This window comes from Rhipicephalus microplus, unplaced genomic scaffold, assembly GCF_043290135.1.
Source record: "Rhipicephalus microplus isolate Deutch F79 unplaced genomic scaffold, USDA_Rmic scaffold_34, whole genome shotgun sequence".
Classification (NCBI taxonomy): Eukaryota; Metazoa; Arthropoda; class Arachnida; order Ixodida; family Ixodidae; genus Rhipicephalus; species Rhipicephalus microplus.
In genome coordinates, this window is record NW_027464607.1 from 2,988,654 (window position 1) to 3,005,934 (window position 17,281).

General features: G+C 43.2%; 2 long non-coding RNA genes across 2 annotated transcripts; one reads left to right on the forward strand and one right to left on the reverse strand.

The window, feature by feature from the left end:
- The first annotated feature begins 515 nt into the window (after positions 1-515).
- LOC142786846 (uncharacterized) lies at positions 516-5,494 on the forward strand. The gene is made up of 2 exons (XR_012889180.1): positions 516-812; positions 1,736-5,494. It is a non-coding gene; the product is annotated as an uncharacterized LOC142786846 (long non-coding RNA).
- LOC142786847 (uncharacterized) lies at positions 3,484-17,141 on the reverse strand. The gene is made up of 2 exons (XR_012889181.1): positions 9,027-17,141; positions 3,484-3,603 (listed from the first exon to the last, which is right to left on the reverse strand). It is a non-coding gene; the product is annotated as an uncharacterized LOC142786847 (long non-coding RNA).
- Positions 17,142-17,281: the final 140 nt, after the last annotated feature.

The following is a 17,281-nucleotide window of genomic DNA, read 5'->3' on the forward strand; positions in this document are numbered from 1 at the left end:
CCAAGAAGTGGAAGGGGGCATAGCTCAGTTGGTCGCGTCAGTTGGCTCATTGGACGCGTTATTCGAAGGTCGCAGGTTTGGTCCCTGGCCACGACACTTCATCTTTTTGGCCACTTTTCTTCGGGGGAGCTCTCCAAACTCCAAAACTTGTTCGTGCCCCCCCCCCCCTCCCAGTAAAATAATCCTGGCACCGCCCCTGCTTCCCTTTCTTAATATAAGAATTGCTTCTGATACCATCTCCTATACTTGGCATGATTAGTCATTTATTTTAACATACTGCAGTTCCGAAGGGCTATCACAGGGAAATGTTAGATCTGTTAATACTGCAATGTCGGCTATATTTCAATCATAGTGCACTGCATACATTACTTCCGTGTGCGTGAGATCGTAGGCGTGCACACAAGAAAAAGCGCAGCTGCCTCTTTAGTAATCTAAATGGTGCTTCGATTCGGCTTCGTACCCGTTCCCATTAAGACGTTCCACGTAACCTTTAATGCAGTGTTATGTACGTGCATTTTTTTTTTGTTTGACGCCAATTGCGTTTAAATAGCCCGCCGGATTAAAGCGGCGCATGCGCATAAAAACGTTCGGCAGGCGCCATGTTTGTTTACATTCTGGAAGTTGTTACACGTTGTCGGAGTCCTGCGCCAGTGTTTCCTACTTTCACTTTTCGTGTGGAGCTAATTTCTACGTTTTGTGCGAGAGTTTTGTGCGTACAGCAGACGTTTGCGTTCAAGTTGTGATTTCTTCTATACGCAGGAGCGGCGCGTTGATATTCGCCAAGTCGAGCCTGTCCTGAACAATGACCTCGGGTAAGACGCATTTCTGGCCTGAACATTTTTCAGCTGTGTTGAGTACTGAAGGTACAGGGACTATAACAATTGAGTGCCAAAGCTGTATGGGTGCACCTTTACTCGCATGTGTACGGAATGTGCCATTGCATACCTCTGAAGTTGCTTACGTGCCATTGAGTCGCCGACCGCAGCTGGCATCATAAATATGTATACAGACGGAGTCGCACTTGTCTAGAGCACCCAGCCGGCCGCTTCAGCTGCCGTTTTCTGACGAAATGTGCCAATAGTGACACCGTCATGGTCGTTTCAGGCCCTTATGGTGCAATTATAGCATGAGTGAAAGATTGTAGCTAACGTGTAGTAGCAGCTGCGAACATCAACTGCGTCCACAGCCACGCGCTCTGCTGCTTTAGACAAGTGTGATCAGTGCTCACGTATTCAAGCATGGGACGTTAAGGATAATGCACGTACTATCACTTGATGGCTTAGACTCGAATATTTGAGTCAGGGCGAGTATTCAGTATCACCGGAAACATCGGACGGCGGAGTGGAGTTCAACCTTGCTGTGTGCTCGTGCACCCGCGAAATTGAATCATGTTTTGGCTCGCGTCGGAACAAAGTGCCCCGGCATCTTTTTTTAACATTTGCTAGAGATAGCAGGGCACGTCGTTTAGCTGCATTTTTACAGCTTTTTTTCTTTGAAAGAGTTGAATGACAAGAACACAGGTCAAACATTTCCTCTGAAAATATTTTTTAATTAGTAAGTGACTTCTTACGCTAAGAATTCCTTGAAACATAGACACAAGTTCGCAGGTGAGAAATAAGTGTTTAGAAGGACACGAAGTAGTAGTGCATGAACGTTGTCGCGGACAACCTTCTTGGGAGATTTCGAGCCATTAAAAGCGTGCATGTCTCAACGGCTTCTGTTTTCCCCTTCGAAGTGGGCCATAAGACAGGACCCAAGTGCACCAATCAGTGTCAGTGGTTTCTGTGTGCTGCAAGGAGGAGAGCCCAGCGGAATCTTGAGGACATCAGTCACCAGCGAGCCTTTGTGCTGCCCGGACATTCCCTGTTCTTGGTGTCATTAGATAAGTTAATAATTTTGTTTTAATCCCCAGCTTTGCTTCCCTCCTTGGTGTTTCATTACATTAGCCATCGAATCATAGGGAAATTACAAACGTCATCTTCGTTTTTCAGTGTTCCGGTCTGACCACCTTCACCTTCTCGGTTTGCGATAGTTTTGTGCAAAATAGTAACAGAGAGTCATTTGAAGTCTCCCAGATGAAGTAGAAATTTGACTACACCTAATTACATAGTGCTTTTTTTTTTGGTGCTACATTGCTGAGGCATCAAGTTGCGTGTGGCATCTGTTTAAAAAGTTAGCATTGTGTGCATTACTTCACTGCTGGGTTTACCGTAGTTGTGCTCTTTTTCCTTAGCCATGCCGGCAGGCCCCTCTGATGCGTTTTCACCTTTGAGGAGATCGTGCATTGCCATCTGCTCACTTCACGAAGCCTTTTCCATCCTTGGCTTGCATTCGTTAGTGGGCTTTCGTTTTTTTTTAGAATGTTCGCTGAAGCTAAATTGTTCTTCTTGATGCCATTTTTCGTACTGTTTGTGTGTTCGTAATAGCCCTAATTTTTGTAAGTGCCTCTTGCAGTGTTGTCTCCAGCCACAACAAAAAAGTATCTCGAAGTGGTTGTTGTAGGTGGGCATAGTGTGCCGAAGTAGCCATCTCCTGTGGTCTTACAGCTTGAATACTGCTTTGCGGCAGTCATTAGTTTATCTTCGACTGCTTGGTGAATGGCAGCCTTTAGGGTGGGGGGAATAAAAAACAAAAAAACGAGGCATTCAAAAAGCTTTTTTTTCTGCAGCGATTTGTGTGTGAGATGCAAGGCTAAACATGCACACAGTATACACATTTCTATAATCTCTTTTGTATATGATATATTTGCGACAGTTGTATGTCTCACCACTCAAGTGTTACCACCGACATGTTGGCTGCAATTTCTCTAGTTTGTTTCAGTTATCATTCTGAGCTTGTTCTAGTCCAGTGCTTAGACAAAGGTGTTTTCTAAGGGTCTTCAGTTTACCCTATCGTTTGTAAGCTGATTCCATTTTATCCCTGCAAAATTCTTAATTTTCTCACTCGATCTAACTCGCTGCCTTCCCCGACCCTTGGTACCGATTCTTCATGCAGAAACCATCACCGGTACTGTATCTCATCACCTTAACCCAACCAAAAATAGCACTTTAATTGCTTCAGCTATTCGGTGGTGTTTGTAATGAGCAAACCTGCAGCACACAAGCTATTCAAACGTTTGATTTACTGTAGTCTAGGTGTTTTATAAGAAAAATAAAAAGCTCAACTTTCGCAAAGGAGTGTAGACTACGCCAACCTCCGATTCTAGACATCATGCTGCCATAGAAGCACAATTGTTTTGGCTGCTGATATGAGTTGCACTCGCTTTTTGTTTTGCTTACATACATCGTCTTCAAGGGCACAGCTCAGTTAATTAAATTTATTCATTACCAACAATTGTAGAAATGTTCGAACAGCAACATTTGCAGTTGTGAACTGTTACAAAGACATGGCTACTGCCAACATGACAGTTATATGTGATACCTCCACTGAATTGACACAATGAAATCTATATGTGCTCTTAGTAACTGGAAGCCAAAGAATGGGTGAAATAGGTGCATAAAATATAATTTATTCACTTGTGTTTCAACTTTTAAGTCGGTTGAAACAATGTTGTCTGCAGGCCTCGGGAAATCTTTGCTGCATATTGCTTCCAGCCTTCAAGACCTGGAACAAAAAAGATTGACAGCCTTTGCAGCCAGTTGGTATAAAAAAAATCACAGAAAGCCAAAACATGCGGGCTTCCAAAACTCGCTATACAAGAGCTGTTAGCTGAATTATGCCCGATATTGACCAAATTTCACCAAAATAATAATAGAACACACACCACACACATCTTATCTTAATGAACACAACAATAATTTCTCATGGATAATTTATTTATTAGTAGTGAATATTTACATACAACTACCCAGTTGACCTGTCTCTTCCAAATTTCGAATTGTGCAACACACTACTTCTACACATTGCCCAGCATGTGAGCTTGACAACCCCATAGTCCCAATGTTGTGACACACAATCATCATTTGATCTATTCCTGCATTGTCATCATTATCATGAGCCTGACTACGTTCCACTGCAGGACAAAAGCCTCTCCCATGTTCCGCCAGTTAACCCTGCATTGTGATGACCCCCAAATGTAAGTTACCAGCATGTTGATGTTTGGTGTTTTGTGATGCAAGGGCAATTTGATGGCCAAAAGTGCCAGGTCATGAGACAATTAAGAGAGAGAAATAGAGAGGAAAGGCTCGGAGAAGACAAGAGGCACAATGATTATGATAATGCATGGCGAAAGGTCATGATAAAGCCATGGTTGAGATATATGGCATTAGTGCAAGGGCCTTATGAACGCCCTTGCGTCCAAGGGCTTTGTTTATATAGCCACCACGGCAGTGACCTCTCAGAGTTTTTGCTACAGAATGCCTGGGTATTTGACATTAAAAGTGATTCCCTACCAACGAACATTGCTGGCTGAAGTGGTATCTGTTGTCAGTAGGGTAATGGAAAGTGTTTTCTTCTGGGCATGTCCGATACCTTGTATTAGATTGAACTGTGACGCACTGTTAGTGCTTCACTATATCTCTCTGACAATGGTAGATTGCCACTAGACAAAAGGTATGAATGTGTAGTGTGAACTTCTCCTGTTGTTAGCCTCGCAAGTCTTACTTCTCTGTATCATAATTTTGATACTGGTGGCAAATGACCAAGTTGCGGCTTGAGGGGGGAAGCAGGTTCGGTGACGGAGCACGATCTGTCGGTTGAAATGCCGACATCTCCGCTGCCCGTTTCTCCGGCCGCCTCAGATGAACGCCAATCATGTGCAACAGCAGGAAGTGAGTGACGATAAGATCTGCATCTTATCGGCGAGCTAGTGCAAGCTGCGAAAGCTCGCGACAGTACGCAAGGACTCAGACCCGTAGGAGGCTGGATCCACGACTATACTCTATGATGACAGTACGCAAGGACTCGGACCCTTAGGAGGCTGGATCCACGACTACTCTATGATTAATTAACAAGCTGCTTGAAAGGACTGCTAAATGCTGGACGTACAGTGAGACCAGTTGCATCTCCAGGCTACTTCCCTGGTGTTTTCTGAGGCACTTATATGCAAAGTGAAGCATTTTTATTTGTGTACACTTTCTTAAATACATAGATTTCTTTTTGTCATTTTCTCAGTTTGTTTTTTGGGCACCTTTCATTCTCTGTCGAGCATTTCTCAGCTTTGGTACACTAAATTTTAATAATTTTTGCCTTGTTCAAAAGCTGGATGTTTAGTGAGTGTACCGATTGATGTGTATTGTTTGAAGTCCCAAAACCACCATATTGCTGCGATATATTGATCACATTCAAATAGACCACCCTTCACCGTGCTACACAGAGACCGTGGCAGCACGAGCACCTGGCCAGACCCAGCTCGCATGCGTCACGCACTCGGGGTTCTAGTGAAGGAAAAGAAGAGGTGTTTCAAGATTTTCTTGGTGTTCGACGGACTCGCAGTTTTCTCACAGTCAACTCGAGGGCACAAGTTCGCCCTAATAAATTTGTTTTCATAAGCCTCTGTGCTTTAGTATCGCTACAATATGATGAGAGACGCCGTAGTGGAGGGCTCGTGAAATTTCACCCACCTGGAGTTATTTGACGTGCACCCAAATCTAAGCACACGGGCGTACAGCATTTTTGCCTACATCGAAAGTACAGCAGCCGAAGCTGAAATTGTTTAGAGAGTGCAAGAAAGTGCCATATGCAACTATAGGACAACACAAACTTTATTAACAATAAAATTTAAAAAAAAACTTGTAGGAAAGCTAGAGCCATAAAACTTGCATTTTGCCCTCTTTGCTAGCTGTAGAAGAATTTCATTCAGCAGGATCTGTACAGCCAAATTACTGAAAAGGTGATCAAAAGAAACTTTAATGACTAATTAAAAAGTAATGGTAAGAGCAGGGGTGCGACAGCTGCGCCAATTCGATACAATTCCCAATTGTTATGCCACCCTGTGCCAAAATGCTCAGCTAGCCTCAGTTTTGTCAGGTGCACTAATTTCAGCGAAAAATGCAAGCTACGTGCCGTTTGCACCATCAGTCGGAGCGCCTAGACTCTAACTATATGCCTAGAACATACTTGAAATATTTTAGACACCCGCCCTACACTCGTGAGACGCGATCAACCAGACAAAGTAACGCTGGCCGCCCATCGGTCACTGACCGCTGCGCTATCGGCGGAACGACAAACTTCAAGACAGAAATGCGTTGCTATAGCCACCAACGCTTCGCCGGAAATGTAAATGTCCCAGCCTGAAAACACGGCTGTGGCTTGTCAGTAACTAAAGCTGGAAGCGTATGCCGGCATTTCCAGCCACCACGTAGATTGCTTAGCAGTAAGTAGCACATAATTTTTTTTATTTGAAGTTGCGTTAACCTGGCCACCGTCCTGGCGATAGATATTTGGTACAGTTCCCGAAAGTATGTGCAGATATATGTACAATGAACACGTGGCAATCTATCATCTGCCACTTCTATGGTGACAGACACACTGCAGCAGCCATGAAACGGTGTTCAAGTGGCACACCGGTTTCCTCTTCTCGGCGCCTCAAACGAAGTAACTAAGGTTGTCTCAACGAAGGCCAGTTTTCAAACCGAGCAAAACTGAACATGTCATAAATTGTAAAATGTGAAGGGCGTTCATTGTCTGCATTCACTTATATAGAAAGGACATGTAATGTCTCTGCAGGGGAGCGACCACTCGGATTCCATAATTGACTTCAGCGGGGCTGGTGCGAGAAGCACCCATAGAGAGGTGAATGCCTAAATGATGTAAAGGGTCAAGAATCTTTAGGGCAGTAGGTGTCGCAGACTGATAGGTTATTTTCCCTTAGTATAGGCGAGTGCGTTTCAGGCTGCGATACAAGTTCATCAGACACTTCTTGTCACTACCCCACATAGCGCGTGACAACACTTACAAAACATTCACGCCTTTATGCACCTGTTTCTGAAATACAGTAGACTCTCGATAATTCAAGCTCCTTTAATTCTTACTTTCAGTTAATTAAAATAAAGTTCAACTTTTTTGGTTAGCCCTCTATTCTTTGAAAGCCCACCATTCAGTTCACTTTTTGAGGTTCGATACCAGAACAAATTTGCTGCTTTGCCACTAATTTCAAAATTTACATGCTTATGCATGCAAATCATAACAGTGTAAAAATGAAAAATAAGCACCTCAGGCCTTCAAAGAAACGGGCTTTGTAAGTAAATAAATGTTTGAAATGAAGCACACGCATGGTAAATCGTAAAAAAGCAGTTGGCAATTCACAATTTGTGAAAAAGGTCTGATCAGCAGTAAATGCCCAATAAACTTGTGGACCTTGCATCTCTGCTTTTTGTTCATTGCATGCAGTTAGGGTTCAAGTCCTACGCCTAATTATAATGTGTGGTGTCACCTCACCTGAAGTTGTACATCTGAGAACTTTCGATAAGTAAACAAAATTCAGAGGTGTGTTTCAGTTTGAATTAACAAGAGTCGACTGTACCTTATGTACGAGGGTTAGCCTGGTGTAAATATTAGGCCTATTAATTTGTTTTTGGCATTACGAGACGTTGACCATGTCCTTGAATTTCAGGTTTGGAATGAATGTTTTTTTTTTGGAGAACAAAGCACACATGCCTTTTTGTGGATTCAGTTGGAACCAGTTTTCTTCTGATTCCGAGACCTTGTTCAAACCCAGGTGAACCTGCTGCTCACACGTTACCAGGTTACAAGACAAAGCCAATCTGGACATTATCACCATACGTGCCGTAAAATGTATTGCTGAGAATGGACAAGCGCAAGGAATTCATTTTTATAATAAAAAGTGTACCACTTTGCCACTTATACCACCTTGCAGCACTCCCGCTTGGACAAATGTTTGGAAAAGAATGCTGCCCACTCGGACACGAAATGTCCGGCTGGACAAGTAACTTTTCATAATAATGAACATTCTTACACGCACATCACGGGGAGACAAGTCTCCTAATATCCCAAAGCACCATGTTGTGCTTTGAGCCTCTTAGATATCGAGGTACACAGAAAGTACGGTTTGTGGACGAAAGTTTCTCGGATTTGTGCTTCTCTACATATTAGGTCGTCGGTCATTTATGTACCCTCTCAGAACCCGCACTGAAATTGGTTCAGCAGATTGTTTGTTTGAAGAATAGGGACAAGTCAGCAGTTTATCATTTTTTCGAAAAGTTTACAGAGGCAGCTAGCAAGTGCCATGATGATCCTATAACTCGTAAAGGAGGAAGGGTTCTTGCCCCGTTTCAATATGTAAATGACAATAACCTCTTTCCAAGTAGGGATATGTGCCAGACAATCAGATAGCATTGTACAAGGAAAGTAAGGTTATTTGTGTTTCAAGGGGTATGTTTTTCAACATTTAGAACCTGGGGGAGAATTACTGCAGCAGTTTAGTGTTGTTAGTAGCTCAGCTAAGCTGAGAGGTTGGCTGTATGCCTCGTATTCTATACATTTGTGTTCTATTTTCTGCTTTTGATTTTTTATCTTCGGAAAGCCTCACTTATAGTGCGCCGAGGAAGTTGACCTGATCTTCCAAGCTGTCCCCCTGTACCAAGCAGTGAATGTGCATGGTCTTCCTGCGACCCCACTAACCATGTTCCAGACTTTTGCCTCCTGCGTGTATGAATTGATGCTCGATAAATACTTGTTCCAACTTTCCCTTCTCGCCTGTCGACGTGTCCTCCTGCCTTAAGACAGTTTTTAAGGGGAGATGCTACTTGAATACACTTTTTTTTTAATATTCACCCTAGAGCAATGAAACTTGAGCAATTTATGGAACTTTTTATGTTAATTTCAAATGTATAATTAGTTTTATTGCAAGTTACACACTTTTAGCTCTGCAACATGACAAAGTGAAAACCTTAACCGTTTTGCCCCCGCCCCTATTTTCATCCCTAAACTTCTGTAATTTTTTTATCATTCATAGTTTTTAATGCTTCAAACAAAGTGTAGAGTGCAAATAACTAATTAGCAAGCACATACAAAATATGTAATACGAGTAAAAAATAATAGACATAAAAAGTCCATATTTCACCTACCTAGTAAAGGTATACATACAATATATACTGCGACTAAAATACGCCAGCACCACGACTTTGTCTCTCTTGGCTTTTTCGAGCCGACTCCTCACAGACATTTCGCTCACAGACAGGGCCATGAAAGGCTTGCCAAACTTCCGCTCCATCTGGCAGAGCCTTGTGCCAACTGCAAGCTAGGAAGAAGTTCGACAGGACTGGGAAATCCAAACTAAGTCCAGTGTCGTGCCATTTTGATGCCATGCTTGTGCCACATACCGTCGTACATAGTGACATTGTCATCCCTGCTAAGTTCTCTCACTGCGAGCTCTTTCGACCTCTCAACATTGGCGCTGACGTCATCCATTGCCGCATCACGAACTTTCCGGCTGACGGGTGTGAATGACTTTTGATGCATTGGCTATTGCAAGCCAACAACTGCCGCAAATCGTACCAGCTGCTTGCAGCCTATTCTTAAAGAGTGCACCGCACAACGGCTTTCACTTGCGAGCAATGCCTTTTTTCATTCATAACGGAGATAATTACACGAGAAAAGCATTGTTCAGCTGTGCTGCTCGACAAGACATAGACCCCGCAAATAGGTTTCACAGCACATACAGGCGCGCAGTGGCCAATGGCGGTCCCCGATTCGTACCATGTGATAAGCCAGTCGCAGCGCTCGAAAACGCACAGAAGAGTGCTTCTTTTTATTATTTCTTGTGCTGCATCAGTGAGAGAAACTGTTATTTGAAGAGTGAGGATTGACTCATGCAATCAACAATCGCGAGCAGCGACGCATTATCGGCGGCAAGGTGCTCGAAGACTGCGCACTTTCGACCTTTTAGGTAACAAACACCTTGTGCTCTTTAGATGCAATTTTAATGCATTTTCAGTTAAGTCTTGACCTGTATTATTTTTTTCATAACAGTATAGAGGTACTAATCTTATCGAAACAGGCGAAAATAAAAAAAATTCATAATTTAAAAAAAAAACTTGTTTTTCGACATTTCACACGTTTTGGCGCTCTTATGAAACTGTTCCCAATTGGCTGTCTTTGATTCAGTTAGAATCTTGTGGAAGACATTCGCCTGACCCATTAGGGTCCGTTTTTTTTTTAACATTTGTCAAAGCAGATGTCATTTTTATTGCATATGCATCTGAATAAGGCGCACTAAAATTTTCAATGTGCAAGTATGTTTAGCTTAGAAGTTACAGCCCGTGACAATATGGTCGCGTAGGAAAATCACATACCACAAAATTTATTTCTGGCTTTGACACATTGTGAAAAATATAATTATTGAGTGGATGAGCACTTATTTACTGTATTTGCTGTGATATGGTAAAACGTATGGAATGCACATTCTGTCTTCGGCGCACCTGTGCCTTTTTCCATCAGGCACAGTTCAAAGTGCACCGTTAGGTCATACCGTGGGCCAGAAAGAGAGCACTGTCACGAAGCGTCAACATTCTTCTACGAACAGGTTCGTTTGGCTTGTTGTTCCAAATTGTCAGGTAGTTTTGAGCAATTTGCCTTTGGAATCGTCAAGTTGAGCGATGCTTAATCCTGAGCTGAGGATAAGCACCTAGCCATTACTTATGGCTACGTTGCAGAGCCTAGTAAATATAGGCCACCACTACTTCCTTCCACGGATTGCAATTCGGAAGGTACCTACATTTGCGTCCATCTGAGCAGTGCCTCCTATAAAGCCGTTATACTGAGTAACAGCATTAGGATGAGAGACTTTGATCCTTTTCTTCTGTGCGCGGGAATACCTATCCGCAGAGGACATGGGCTCTACACCATGCACGGTGCTTGCAATTGTTACGACAGAGTTGTCCATCCAGCGTACGATCATTATCCCATCATCCGAAAGTGCGTGCTCTTCGTATCCATGGGTCATGCGTTTGATCAAATCAGGTTGAGCAATGAGGCACACGGTTCCTTCGGCACACGGTTTTGCCTCACTGTGCCCGCTGCTCCATAGTTGTTTTCTTGCATGCACCTGAGTGCAGGCTGGTGAAGAGATAATCGAAATAAAAATGAAATGATGGATGACGAACTCCAATAAGAAATTGTACCATTCTAAGGAAAGGCACTGCCACTTTTCCGAAGTCCTTTTCATAAGGCGTGCTTGTTACAGTGTCTTTCTATTTTCCTTGGTATACTTCGAAGTTTGCAAGGTCGCCATTTTTCGCATTCAGGCAGCACACTTTGTAGCCAAAGCCGATAGGTTTTCCACGAATTAACTGCTTGCAGCCATGATGATCATAATATTCTGTCATGCTTTCGTCGTAACTCAACTGACGCACCGGCTGATAGTGCTGCAGGAACTTTGCCTTTAGAAGTTTCATCAGGGGGCACAACCTTGTCAGCTTGTCGCTCAAGGTAAAACTCGTATTGTCGGCACAATGAAGAAACCTTATGATTTGCACGAAACGGCTTCTTCGCAAATAAAAATATTTGGCGCGTTGCTAGGGCAGTTTTTTGTTTACAGTGAAAGCTATACAAGGCTAGCAGAAAGGAAAACTCGTCCGGCAGCGGTGTTAAGAGCGGTCTCCATTGGCTGTGTTATCAGTTACGTTGTTCACAGCATCGTACCCAAGCACGCGTGCTATTGGCTGTGTTGTGACGTGGACCATTCTGTCGCAGCCGTGGCGCTGAGCACACGTGCATCAGTTTCTCCTGAAACCTGCCACGTCGGTATGAAAAGGACAACTCTAGGAGAACGGCGACAGTAGAATAGTCAGAGAGCTCGCATTTGCCAGGACGATAGGGCAGCCCGGGCACAAAAACAGGCCAGGGAGGTCGAGAGCCTGCAGCAACTGCGTACAGATAATCCGGCAGCCTTGCAAGCCGCGCTAAATCACGAACAGGAACGCAAGCGCCGGCGGGCGGATCCTGCAAACCACGCAGCCGAATAAGCTTGCGATTTCAAACGCTTACAAAAACGCGGCGTCAATGTGGTGATTACAGGAGCGTGCTCATTGGGACAAACGCCAGCTTTCGGCTAGTTTCTCCCATGCCACATTGACTTTGGCTGCGACCTCTGTGACCGCCTACGGTTCGAGAACAACTAATGTGATTATGGCATAGCGAAACGCATTTAACTGTTCATTACACTCCTCCATGATCGCCATCATGAGAGACGCAATGTGAAATAAACACTGCGGTAACCAAGCCAAACATGTGTCTAACCTTATCAAGAAGCACGAAGATGTAACCAATATTTGTGAAAGGCTCCAGAGAAGCATCGGGTTGAACCCACTGCCGAACACCGGGGCCACACATTTCAGTTTTCGCTGGTTAACCACTTGGACGCAGTGCTTGGGCGGTGATTTTTGTTTGTTCAATTTTGTTTTTCAAGTGCACGGCTTTTCAGTGCAATCGCACACACTCTTAGACAAACAGCAGAATCCCGCCGCGGCTTTACTAATGACGGAGCGCATGCCCAAATCGGCCATTGCACAATACTTGGCTCGTAACGCAGCGATTTTTGAGCTGGTAGCGTCATTCGTCGGCACAAGAAAAGCTGACCTGAAAAAAGTATTGTAATTCTAGGTCGTGTGCGGTGCTATAGTGAACCTTGATTACCGATCAGCATGCTTAAAAAGTGTTGCAGGGTCCCTTCAAGAGTGTACAATGCACAAGGCATCACTTGATGATTTTTGCTACCATAAAAATTGATTTTCAGCGCAGCTGCGGCATGCTCACTGTGATGACACAAAGCAGTTTTTAAATACTGTCGATCATTAATAAGTATAGTATTTGCTATATCAAACTCCCACCCGGGAGAACATCCCCTATATTGGACACTGCATCGAACCATAAAAAATTAATTGCTTCAAAGCACAGGCTTAAGCGTAAACAATATCCGAGGGCACCATAATGAGAAGTGATTTGGCCTCGTTGCAATGTTCGCATTTCCTTCATGGTTGGCGCAAAATGGCACCTGGCCCAAGAAACATGGCCTTCGAAATGACCTATCTTTGGTGTTCTTGGTTTTACAAGGCCCAGCTCAGAGGCTTCGCTTTTCTTGCTTTTCACGCCAAAGCAGGAACTGGCTACTATGAAGCCAAAAGTGGTATCGCTATGACCAACATGTCGACAATGCAGACTTGTTTGTCGGCAGCGTTGTCTTTTGTGGCTTGCGGACTTCTCGCCTCATTCCAGACAAAACCTCACTACACATGGAGCTGCTTATAGACATGAAATTTTTCTTGCACCGCTGGACATATATATACTTGCTGATGACTCTACTACCTCAATTTTGTTTTCCCAACTTTGACTCAACGCTTTACGCATAGAAATATTGGAACGCTGTTTTTTTACCATCTGCTGTCTTTCATAATCATTGGCCTCTTTTCGAAACTAATTTTCAAACCACTGAAGTTTCCAGCATCACCATTCGTCTGCATTTCGCACACTGTAGTCTGTATGTTATCACTACATGGCGATATTTTGAGGTGGAAGATAAAGTAGAGGAATTTTGACCTTGGCATAGGGTATTTTCCGAAAATTGCTTGGCAACATTGAACTCTTCAGACCTTGAAAAGAAAATACACAGACTACCGTGGAAAAGTCCGGGTAGACGTTCCAAAGAAGCACCAAACCCTCCCTGTCAAAGACACCAGACAACCAATCTATGAAAATGACCAGCAGATCAAACAAGGCGGAAAGTAGAGAACTGTGTGAAATTTGCAAGCAAAAACCTAAACTACAGCACTGGAAGACCTGATTCGGCGACGACAATGTCTGATACATTCAAAAATACAAGAGCCTGCAGCCATCCTCCTATGTTACCAGAAAGCCTCACTCACTGTCCAGGTCGAGAGAAATGTGAATGAGCTAGTCAGTTTGGTGGGAACCAAGTCTGCTGAGCCGTAATCAAAGTTGTGCAAGGAGTATAGAGACGACACAATATTTAGAGAACTTCAAATGCAAACTTTAGGATGGAACAAGGAAAGCTGTGCAGACACTTGGCTAAGGAATAAGAGTCCAAAAGTAGCAAGTAAAGCGACTGACTCAAGAGTCGGACGAGACGTGTAAACGGCTGCCTGCGTGCAGCTAAAACTGTGTACAATACGGCTGTTGGTCAAGAAAAAACACCAGGCATAATTGGAAGAAGCAAAAAAACTGCAAGGACATATATTATGGAGTCGCTGCGTCGGCAGGTAATAGAAGGGCACTTAACTGAGTAGCCTGAATTATTGTCTAAAGTTCCTGGGAGTGAAAACATCAGATTGCTTGCTCATGCAAGCTTGTGCAACCATACAGAGGCTGCTAGAGCGTGTATCTCAACATGCCCAAGCAAACGAATCCTTAGCAGGTACGTATTGAAGAAGTACTGACACAGTTTTTAGACTTAGCAAAATAGACTTTTTCGTTTCTGTGGTATATACCAACACCCTCCACACACTGGAGTTATGCAACAGATATAAATTTTTGTCCGATTTTTCTTTAAATTTTTGTGGCTGAGCACCAAAAAGCCAGCCCCTTCTGCAATAGACATTACTTCAACAAGTCAACACAGTTTCACTAAGTATACGAACTCGGCATCCTAAATGCAGCCTTAATCACAAAAATCACTGACTGGGTCACGGGAGACCGCAGAAATTGTTGTTTATGTGTACCACTAGCATATGGCAGATCTGCTGCTAGTACATCGCGAATCGCTGTCTAAAAGTGACATCACAGAGCAGCCGTCCCTTTGCTATTCAAACCGGAAATGTCTGATTTGAGGTAGCGGTACCAAAGATATATTCAATGTATTCCCAGGCACAATAGTACTCTATAGTGTTCTCGAAACCTGTGTTCTCATTTAGTGCAACAATCCCAAAAGTTTAAAATTTGTGTCAGTACTTTTTTAAGGGTGCCAGAGCTAAGACTAGAGAACTGCCTTCGAGCAGCAAAAGACCTACTACAATAAAACCTCGTTAATTTGAACTCTGTTATTTTGAAATCCCACTTAATTTGAAGTATCTTTGTGGTCCCGTATTTTGCAATGCAAGTTTGAGCGGATAATTTGAAGCAGCGGTCGGCACAAGTCTGGTTAATTCGAAAACTTGGGGTGCAGTGTGCCCATTCCCGATTTCGCCACAAACTCGCGGAAACGTTGGACCGCTTGGCAATGTAATTCAGCGATACTAATGAGTGGTAGCTGAAGCATCCCTGGCTCACTGCTTCTATTACGAAAAATAAAATTATATAAAAAATGTAAAAATACAATATAAAAATATGCGCCTGTGAAAAATAAAACGTGCTTCACTGCAGCACATCAGTGGCATGCGGGCAGCATGTCTTATGCTTCTCGCAATGTCAGCGTGTGACAATTTATCCATTTTTTTTTTGTGGGAAAGAAATTAATACAGGACTGTTCAGACAAATCCGCGATGTGTGCGAACCTCTGAGTGCCGGTTGCTCCAGCGATTCAAGCTCTTGCACAGTTGGTGGAGTTCTTGCTTGCAACGCCTACTTTGAAAACTAGAGCAGAAAGCTTAAATGGTGATGTTTTCCAGCCAAAACACGATGCGAATTTCGTCACTGTCCATTATTAATTTTTTTTATTTTACGAGAAAAAATGGGCGAATGGTCGCATCATGGCGTGCTGATGCAGCGAGGAGCAGGCAGCATGCTGCCCGTGTGTCACTACTGTCTTGCAGTGAAGATGTTTTTCGCAAGCGCGCATTTCAGTTCATCACGACAGCGTTTTTTTCGGTGGCAGCAGCCAGCCCAGCCATTCCATTGTGTTTGTGACAAAATCAAGACTACGTATTGCTGGAAAACATAACCGTGGAGCCACTAACTAGCCGGCACAGCAAACGACCACCCCCAATTACTTCAAGTGATTCCAAATTCCTTGCATCCCGCTCTTTGTATGTTTTGTTAATTCCGAAACCCGCTTAATTCGAAGATTCCTCGCAGGCCCAGTAACTTCGAAGTAACAAGGTTTTACTGTGCAGTGAAGCAGACTATGGCTGTCAGTTTTCAATTGACCTCCAGTGCAACTTTCACGCAACATTGTACCATAGTAGTTTGTTCACATATGTCCCAAAAAGATTACAAGTTCTTACTATGGAAAAAATTTGCAGATCCCACGTACAGTGGGAATCGATGATATGCGAAGCATGAATGCGAAATGTTGATACGTCACTTTAAAATCATCACAACATTACGAGGTGGAGGTAAATGATGCCGTACATGACTTCCATGTCATGATTATCATGTTTTGATGTGTCGTTTACCTTGGCGACCTATTCACGTCACGCGATACCAAACTTAGTATATGTGGAGCTAGCGAAATGACCACGAGAACGCTACGAGCGTGGTATGTTGTCATGTTCTTACATAACACGCGTGTCAGGATTATTATGTTTGCATCGGTCACATACTTTCGTCATCCATTGGCGTCACGTAATACCGAATTTGGCATATGCGAAGCTAGCCAAACGGCTCGAGTGCATCATCAGTGTTGCATGTAGTCATGTTGTTAAATGACACGCATGTCATGATTATCACGTTTGGATGTGTCAATTACCTATGTCGTCCGTTCGCGTCTCGTAGTACCGAGTTCGATATATGTGAGGCTAGCGAAACGGCCGCGAGTGCATCATGAGCGTAGCATGTAGTCATGTTGTTACATGACATGCATCTCATGTTTATCATATTTGCGCCGCTATCATACCTTCGTCATCCATTCACGTCCCGTAATACCAAATTTGATTTAAGTGAAGCTAGCGAAACGCCCGCGAGCGCATCGTGAGCGTGGCATGTAGTCATGATGTTACAAAACATGCGTCATGATTTTTATGTTAGGGTCGGTCGCTTGTGTTCGCCATGCAATCATGTCATACCATACCCGTTATGCAAGATGCCATGTGAACGAAATCATTGCAAGAGCTGCAGGACCATGAAATGTAAAACATGACATTATTGACATACATGTCATTATTTTCATGTTACAACTAGTCAAATATGTGCTTCATACCGTCATGTTATTCCATACCAAGTTTGGTATTGATACAATTATCGAAACGGCCAGAAGAGCTAAAAGTCGTAGGCAGCTAGATAGATAGATACGCTCAAAGTCGCTGAAGTTCGCTAAGAAATGCTTCGCATTTAATAGATGCTTTGCTATATATATATATATATATATATATATATATATATATATATATATATATATATATATATATATATATATATATATATATATATATTGTGGGCATTTGTAACTTACATCGTCCTCATCCCTTTATAATCACAATCACCATCATCCGCT